The 10,028-nt window shown below is 39.3% G+C and overlaps 1 pseudogene; it reads right to left on the minus strand.

Annotated features, from left to right (window-relative positions):
- Positions 1-7,306: 7,306 nt before the first annotated feature.
- On the minus strand, positions 7,307-9,769 carry LOC137241775 (serine/threonine-protein kinase greatwall-like; annotated as a pseudogene).
- Positions 9,770-10,028: the final 259 nt, after the last annotated feature.

Genomic DNA, 10,028 nt, shown 5'->3' on the forward strand with positions numbered 1-10,028 from the left:
ATTATCAAGGTTATTTAATAAAAGTGAAAGACAAGGTTACACAAATTAAACAAATGGAAAAGCCGGCAAGAAGTGCGATTATTGTTATAACCATCAAAAATGAACTCTTAAAAACTGTGTCGTATTTATGCTATACAATTTTCGTTTTATTTTTTCATTATATGCCGTTAAAAGCGTGCTCTAAAAGTATTAGGATGGGATGAAAAGAAAATTGAAGAACAAAAAGTAATGTAACGAATTTACGGCAAATCCTCTTATACGATACGTTCGTATCGCTAAACTGTTGAATAAATAACTCCAATATTTAATAATGCAAAATGGCCTTTATTAAAGTACTTCACAATCAATAGCTTGCTTAAATGAAACTGATTCTCGTGCCTCTACTGTTGCGGCCTTTTATACTCTGTGATTTCTTGTTTGCATACTTCTAGGCTCTTCCAGTTACTGCTATATAATTATAACTACAGATGCACGTGTATAGCTTCTCATATGCGCGTGTATTTGTGAGCGAAACTTCCACAATTATAATTGCATAGTTTTGGGAGCATCTCAGATAAGATATCTGCATGTATTTGTGCGTCTCTTCTCCGCTGCGTGTACGTACATATGTGTAGACATAATGATTGATCTATTGATGTGCATACAAGTCACTGCTTAGCATCGCTTAGAGATGACTGTACCCCTTAGTGTTGCTAATATTCGTAACAGTATTTTTTTTTTCTAAGAAATTGATAAAAACAATATGATAAAAATATACCCTTTTCCATCCTTTAGTCCATAAAAACGTATCTGTAAACCAAAAATTAAAACAAATCTAATTTAAATCATAAAACTTCAAGGCAGTATTGCACCCATTCTATACATATATATTAATATATTTATAGGTATATTAAGCAGTTTGTTATATAAACTTTTTTCCGAGCGGAATATAATAAATCATGGTGAAAACATATGATGTGTAAATTTTCGCACTATTTAAATTTATTCTCCAGTTCTATATATGGACCTGTGAAAACGATTATTTTTAAATTTTCAAATGCAACGTGGCAGTTAGAATTATCAGAGTCCACTGAAATTTAGTACAGCAAAAGTTCCGAACATAACTTTTTTAACGTAAAGCTTAATGTATATTAGGGTGGGCTTTGTATGAAATATTTTATTTGAGTACAGTTGCGAACACGAAAGTAGCAGTGAAAATTGTTTTTCTTCTTTTATTTGCGCTAATTTCGGAAAGAACTTGAACGCATTGCGTAACTAGGACAATGTTAATTTATCTCGAAACGTTTTCAAAATGAAAGTTTTTTAAAAATTCGAAAAATTTGTTTTTTGGCTTATTGATATTTATATTTTTTTTATTGGTAACGAGGTCAAAACGCGTCTTTTGACACCTCTCTTGACATTATTAAGGGTTGGGATTGAAATCCCCAAATTCATTGCATACGTAACTTACCTCCCGACTCTAGACCAAGGTTATTCTGCACTGACGATAAACTTGGGAATTGCTAATTTGAGGACCCCCGCCCCCCCTTTCAATTTAATTTAACTCCCAATTCTAAACCAAGGTTATTCTACACTTACGACAAACTTAGGAATTGCTAATTTGAGGATTTTGTATTTAGAGACCTTTATTAGAATGTGGATTTTTTGTGTTTGGTGATTGCCCATTTTTAAATGTGTCGACCACTGTATTCGACTTTTACACAAATTTTTATACATTTTCTACTTGCCGGTCTATATCCCCCTTCGGTGGGAAGGAATAAAGCGGTACCTCTAACCGGCAACCGACGATACAAAATTGGTTTACCATTTTCTGAAGAAAAATGTAATTTTGTTATAAAGAATTTCACATATTTACAAAATGTTTCGTTTTTAGGTTAAAAGTCTAGAACAGCAGTCGACTGCTAAGTCGAGTCCAAAATTATTGGGAGAGGTGTCAAACGACGCGTCTTGACCTTAGTCCCAAGGTGGCCACCGTGGTGTGATGGTAGCGTGCTCCGCCTACCACACCGTATGCCCTGGGTTCACACCCCGGGCAAAGCAACATCAAAATTTTAGAAATAAGGTTTTTCAATTAGAAGAAAATTTGTCTAAGCGGGGTCGCCCCTCGGCAGTGTTTGGCAAGCGCTCCGGGTGTATTTCTGCCATGAAAAGCTCTCAGTGAAAACTCATCTGCCTTGCAGATGCCGTTCGGAGTCGGCATAAAACATATAGGTCCCGTCCGGCCGATTTGTAGGGAAAATCAATAGGAGCACGACGCAAATTGGAAGAGAAGCTCGGCCTTAGATCTCTTCGGAGGTTATCGCGCCTTACATTTATTTTTTATAAGGTGGAGAAAAGATATTTGCTTCGCTTTTACGTTATGTCAAAAAAGGCGTGGATCTACGGGGGAGAGTGGGAAATAGGGGACATGGGGCAAAAATGTGCTCCAGAATAATTTTTTTTGCACGGTTTTTGTAACAATTATAGAATTTTATTTCAAAGAATTAAAAAATGTGCTCTTAAAGAGTTTTTAATTACAAGCAAATTGGTGTTTGAGTTGTCGGCAAAAGTCTAGTTGAGGGGTCGACTGCTAATAAGCTACCAAAAATATCGAGAGAAATGTCAAAAGACGTGTATTGACCTCGACAACAATAATCCGAAAGCAGAAAAGAAAAATTTTATCTCTGCCGGGAGATATTTGCAGTTGAAGTTGGCTGTTTTGATGTGGTTGTTGTAATGTTTTGTACCCACAACAAAAAATGTAAACATAAGTGTTTTGCGAGGGTATAGTTTTGGTCTCTAAACCGGTGTTGGACCCACCCAGGGTAATACATGGTTATGAATAAGGCATTATGACTATGTGAACTTTGCCAGGGTCTTAATTCCAAGGCTAATCGATAGGCGTGAATATTTTATGGAATACATATATGTACACATGGAGCACGTTTTACAATTTACAATTGAAACATATTTTGGTTTTGCATTTTGACTTAAAAATAAAAAAAATTCTATTTCAACGGAGAGCTTTCCTTTGCAATTGTATGTATTGCATGTTTTGTGCAAATATATGTAAACCTTCTGTTAAAGAGTTATGTAAATTTTTCATTGTTAAATATGTTAATGTTTGTTTTGTTTTATATTTATATTTTTATGTGAAAATATACAGCATCCCTGAGGAAGATGGAAAATACCCATCGAAACGCGTAGGAGAAAAAGAAAAACTTGTGGTTTGTCTTGAAATTATCGGCCGAAATGCTCCATTAATCACAAAATATGTAAGCCTTGTTTCAGCTTTTCTTGGCCCTGCACGAAGCCTTGATTGCCGATTGTGGTCCAACCAACAACGGCAACACGGACTTTTCCTGTTATTTTTTTACGAAGGTCCTTATTCGGCTCGTGTTTTTCTTCCATTCGACTTGCTCGGAATGGCAGCCATATTGAACACCCTGTCAAAACTCCATATTCCACATCCTTTCAACAGCTTGACGATAACTTATCACAGTATGGTACACAATAAAGATTACTGTGGATTGAAAGAAATATCTTGTATGAAACGAACATATATTCCATCAATCAAAGAACATACATAACAAACAAGAGACGTCAGTTCGTATGTTTGATATCAAGCCCTCGCTACAAGAGATTGGGGTTTCTGACAGTTGCTTCCCACTTTTCATTTCAATTTTCGCCGCATGTCAAAACAATAGAGCAGTGTTGCCAGAATTTCTTTGCAGAAAAAAGGCTTTATGGACAAAAATTAAAGACTAAAAGAAGCGAAATAAAATTTTTTAAAGCTAAGAATAAAAGCTAAAATTTAAAAGCAACTTTTCAAGAGTTTTACTAATTTTTTTCATAAAAATCGTAACAGCTCTGCAAAAAATGCGATTAATCTAGGATGAATGTTTTAAAGATTAATTGAGGTTGGTGTATTCAACGATTGTTTACGCACAAACAAAAGGAAGCAGTCAAACTACCTAAAATTTTTCTTTTGAATGTAGTGTATGAATGCAGTGAAAATATTTTTCGATTAGTGAGAAACAAAATAGTGAAGGAGAAGGTTACTCAAAATGCAAAAATTCAAATTTTGAGTTTATTTTATACTATTTCTCCTATATTTCTGTCAATTAAACCTACATTTGTACATCGTTGCAAGCACAAAAATTTACTAATTTTAATGACGTAAAAATACATGGAAGAATAAACAGATGGGAAGTTATATGACAGTAGATGGCTCCGCTTATTAAAAGGGGTTTTGGACCCCAACTCCGGACTTTGAGGGCGTATTTGAAAATCCAAATATGCAGATTTTGTATACTAGGCTAGACCTAAAACTTGAGGTATATCTCGAAAAGAATATATTTTCAATGTCTTATAGTGTTGTTACTTGAGTTAACATTGTCGCGTGCGTTAATGCACGAGATAGTGACTGAAAACGTAAGCTGGCGGCTTCCAGATTAGTTTCTCTCAGGGGGGTTAGAAATAAAAGGCAATGATTAATATTAAAAATTACACTAGTATTTTATTTCAAAGGAATGTGAAATAGAAAAATATTAGAACTTGAGTTTAAAAAGCAAACATGCACTTGCTACAGTTTTACCTTTTTAATATATGCGGGGACTCTGCGTTCTGGCGGTGACGATCGGAGCGTGCGTATCCTGCTGCGGCTTTAATCCAAGTGAAAGAGTTTCCTTTCCACGCATTCCGTTTACCCCCAAAGCTAACAGGCCTTTGGCGGGGTAACTTAACGAAACGTCACTTTTTATTTTAGTATAGGTGCTAACGGCCGTAACAAATAAGCGGTTTTGTATTAAATTGCATTAGGGTGGCCGGCCCTTAATTTTCCTTTGGGGTTAGCCTGCTGGCCTAAACATGCCGGCCCCCTTGCGGTACGCAACCTCGCCTGGCTCTGCTGCTAGAGTAGACAATATATAGAGGGAGAAAGATGAGAAATTTGTGGATGGACAGACTGTACGCATGAGTTCAAAGTATAACATATTCTTTATTACAAAATTCATAATTTAAAGGCAAATTCAAAATAATTTTTTTTTGTTGGATATTTATATCTGCGACCTTTTAGGCTCTGGATACTCCAGAGAGCACGAAGCCGAAGATTGTGCTTTGCGCCAAGAGCGGGCCGAATGACGCTGGCAGAACTTGACTTAGCATAATGTCGGCATATACGTCTGCCCCGAGAACTAGGCGTACTGGCGACGCGACGTAGAATTTTGGATCGGCGAGACAGATGTGTGAATACATAGCCGCGATGGCTGGATCCAGGCTGTAACTAGGCGCCACTCGGTGGAAATGTGGTGTGACGACGGCATGGGTCGCAATGCGTTTGTTATCGCCGTGCTTCCCCCGCAGACGCACCACACAGCCTGTCTGGCTACCCACTCGAGTTTCGTCCAGCCGCAGATCCCGGACCAAGTCGGCCGATATGACGGTTAACGGCGAACAAACATCGATCAATGCTCGCACCAGATGTAGTCGTCCTTCAGCTTCTATTTTGACGATAGCGGTCGGCGAAAGCGAGATCATGGGCCGCAGTACCGGTCCAGCGACGGGGTCCAGTCCTGTACGTCCACTGCGGAACGTTAGCGGCGTCCTTAGCTGACGAGTGGCAATAACTCCTCGAGGATCGGAGGCGGTCGACGCAGAGCGAGGCCGGCTAGTAGTGATGGCTTCGTGATGGCGATTTGTGTTGTTGTTGGCCAGCTGGGGGCGTTGTCGTTGTCGGCGACGACGATGAGGGGTTTTGTTCGACTGTTGGTGCTCATGTTGTAGCAGGGGTCGGAAGAGCCGTGGTTCCGATCCCCCTGATAGTCGGAGGGGCAGTGGTTCCGATCTATCGGAGAGTCGGAAGGGCAGTGGTTCCGATCTCTCTTGGACCATGCTGGCCGGTTGAGAATAGATGTCCCTCTCCGTGGTTTCTCGTTCCATCTCCTCCGCCTCAATATCGGAGGCGTATAGTGATAACGCCCCTTCGAGGTTCTCGCGTTCTTCCTCCTCTACCTGTACGCTCCACGGCTTGTACGGCTCACGCGAGGCTTTGGCTTGCTCATCCACGTGAAGGGTGGTGTGGTGTTTCTCGCCACATCGCCGACATCTCCCGTTGCTTGTGCAACCAGCCGTGCGATGCGCCATGGAGAGGCAATTGCCACAATAATTGCCCAGAAGAGCTTCGCGCATCCGTTCCTCAGGCGTCTTTGAACGGTAGACTGGGCATAAACGGATCGGATGCCTAGCCGAACACAAATGGCATGGGACCTTGAAATAGCTGGCCTTTTTTTCATATGCCTTGCGCAATTGGCCGTAGCGGGTCATGATGCCTGCAATTAAACTCATTAAGTCATATTAAACACGTGTCGATTATTTTTCAAAAAAAATATCTGGTTGTGGCTGAGTGACGAGATTACCTCAAAATTGTGACTTATAAAATTTTTCGGAACCCGGTATACAAATTTCGGTATACAAAATGAGGTATACAAAATGAGGTATACAAAATTTAGAAACAGGTACACAAATTTAGGCATACAAAATTATGTATACAAAACTCAGAAACGGGTATACAAATTTCAGAACCCGGTGCACAAACCTCGAACCCAGGCATACAAATCGAGGCATACAAAATTAGGAACGCAAACTTAGGTATACAAAATTAGGTATACAAACCTTAGAAACAAAGCTCAAGATTTGGGGTTATATTTGTGTCCTCTAGTGTATTTTAAAGTGCAGGACCTTGATATAAATGGTGGTGATGTTTACTATAAACCACCCTGGGCTCCCACCAAAAAAATTTGTTCACAAAGCTTTACCACGCCCATGCAAATGTGACTATGAATATAACCCATGACCGTAAAATGACTAGTCAAATGACGTGGAATGACGAGAGCGTTTTTTCCGGGCACTGACAAGGTGCAAAGCTTTGCTGGATTAATTTGTGGGCCTTATTACACTGGTGGTTAGATCGGTTATTACCCCTTCCCTTGTACTAATTTTTCACCTCATACATTCATTCGTAAACGAGTTGGTCTAAGTTCTGAATTGATATTTCATTGAATAGCAACGTCTGATTTGCTATTAACGATCTACCAGAATATTTGGTGCATTTGGCTTTTTGGCCTAAAATGGTGCAGGGTGAGTCAAGTGCTCATTAATTGCGGGCAAGGGTGTTGGCATCACTGCTTGTTGTTTAGTTATTAAAGGCATTTCCTGAATGAGAAATGTCATTATGAAAAAATCCACGAGGTAGTGCGGTAGCACAGCGGTAAGTATTGTAAATTTAGTTGTGGTTTGCTTGTAGTATGATTTCTTTTATATTTTCAGGTCAAATACAATCAAACGTTCTAGCTAGTAGATTAATACAACTAGACCAGTCACCTTTCCTACTCGATACACCAGAGTCTTCTGGACATTTGAAGTGCGTAAACGCTGTATCGCGTCAATGGTACGTTTCCGAACCATGTTAAACTCAAATGAAGTTTCTTCCTGCTCATATGGTTCGCCTTTAGCTAAAAACTTATTTTGCTTTTTATAATCAAGCTTGCAGCCATTACAGTTTGCTTTAGAAACAGCAGCATAGTCATTTGCAACTTTCATGCCAATACTTATATCTGCAAAGCCAACGTGACGCGTGTTATTGGCTGCAATTGTATTCGCACTTCCCATTTTTACTTAATTCTGTTGATGTACATTTATGATAGGAAGAAGTACTATCGGCGAGTTGTGTATTGGTTGCGTTGCATGTGTGCGTTGCAGATATATTAATTTCGTCAGCTGAAAGGAATGGTGAGACACCAGAAATTCTGCTGTCACTTGGGCGTTCAGCTTCATTCACCCTCACGAAGGATGTAGCTACAGTAAATGAATTGGTTGTTGAAGAGAATGAAGCAACAAATAAATTTAATCGTGTATCCAAGTAAACATTAAACACAGGAGTCGGTAGTAGCTCTACACCTATTATTGTAGCCACGCCAAGTGGTCTGCAAACCGTATATGTATCAAATGCAACAGTTGTAACATCATCAAAATCTTCATCGCCAGGAACAGGTACGATTGCTGCATCACAACAATCTTCTCCTTCTCGATTGAGCGCTACACTTGTTGGCAAAAAAGTATCTATTAATAAACCAATTGTAGTCAGTCAAATAAGAGGACAGTCTAACATAACTGCAGCTACTAAAAATAAAGCACCGTCCTCCCCACAACTTCTCAAACAATCTAACGGCGCATGAAATATGCAAAAACGCATAAGCAACAGCAATCGCATAGTTTTTGATACCAACAAGTATGGCAAACTCTTTAACAAAATCAGGAACTGGTATTGAGTGTCAAGATGTTTTAGTCGGAGACACGAATTTGCGTTCAGTGCCTGTTTCGTCTTCGGTCTCCAACAACAATGTTGATGCCACAACAGCTATTTACATGGATAGCACACAATTCATTACGAATGTAGATAATGGAACACAGCAAGAACAATCGCCACAACAACAACCAAACCAAACACTTGCTGACAACATAATACGACTTGTACCAAGCAGTGGGAGCGGCAGTGTAAGGTCAATTTTATCATCTCCGTCAACAAGTGGTGGTGGCATTGCTAGCTCTAATGAGCAGCCCGTTCACGTAATTGGGCATCGTGTCGTGGCAAGTAGCGGTAGCGGCGGTGGTGGCGGGGTGGTGACAGCAGTGCGCTCACCAACACAACAAAACAATACGCAGAAAACATATCAATAATAAATGCAAGCAATACACAAACATCTGTTGGCGCTGTTTCGTGAATAATAACTGCGGCCAGTGGATCGACGCTTATAAAAATGTCACCTCACACCTTCGCAATATTGCAACAAAAACATGGCCAACATATTGTTGTAAAGCAATCGTCAACGTCTCCAGTCACGTTATCGTCACCCACAAACCAACAACAGCGTGCGATTGAAAGAACTACCTTTTGAAAAATACTTCAATTGTTGCTCAACCTGGACTGTAGGGTGAGTTAAGTCAATGATGTATCTGCTTCACTATCTGATGATTCAGTTCTTACATTCCGTTCATTCATCAAATTAGGAGTGCCTGTGCCACATTCTATTTTCTTCTCCGAGCCAAAAGATGAGTGCAACTGACCAGGTGTACGTGTATTAGCGCAGGCGAAGTGTTTATCAGATCGGAAATTTTCAAATCTTTCCTATTCTCAATTTTGCTCAAACCAAAATCAGTCAACTTTACATGACCAGTCTCCGGTAACAGCATATTATCTGGCTTTATATCACGATGCACAATTCCATGCTCATGTAAATATTGCAATGCTAATGCAACTTCTGCTACATAGAAACGCGCAACTGATTCGTCAAAGTAGCCATTCATGGTAAGTAATGATTTGAGACCACCGCCCACCATATAATCCATTACTAAATAGATATAGGAGATTGATTGCAGCGAGTAAAATAGGCCGACACAAAATGGGCTACGTGACAATGCTAAAGCATTACGCTCTGAAATAACTTGTGATACCATAGTCTTATTTATCTTATCGGATTTACGCATCACTTTGATTGCGTATAATTTATTAGGATCATCGTTTTTATAGCCCGAAAATTTTTCCAAATGCGCCGCGGCTTATTGGTTTAATAATACCGAAGTCCTTGATTGTAGGTAGCTTTGTGCACGTTTGATTATCTGGTCGAGTTGTTAACATATTAATTTTATCTATTAAACGTTCTCTATCAATTAACATGGATGTCTTGTAATCACCTTGCTGGTATTGCACGCACGCAGCTTCCTCCTTTTCCATGACCCGATCGTATAATCCTGTTGAATTGCTGCATAGATTTTTCCACGTTCCCAAAGTACTCAAGAATACACAGACTTTATTTTCTATAACGATGGATTCATAATGGATATATCGCGTGTGAATATATTTTATAAATACATTTTTATTGAGAATAACACGTAAGCTGAAATATATAGCACAAAAAATCCTTTCAAATTTTCTGGCAAACGTTGATTGAAATAATTTTGACGTGGGCCATACAGTATTTGGGGGTTTAAAA

The sequence above is a fragment of the Eurosta solidaginis genome, chromosome 2, assembly GCF_040869045.1.
Source record: "Eurosta solidaginis isolate ZX-2024a chromosome 2, ASM4086904v1, whole genome shotgun sequence".
Classification (NCBI taxonomy): domain Eukaryota; kingdom Metazoa; phylum Arthropoda; class Insecta; order Diptera; family Tephritidae; genus Eurosta; species Eurosta solidaginis.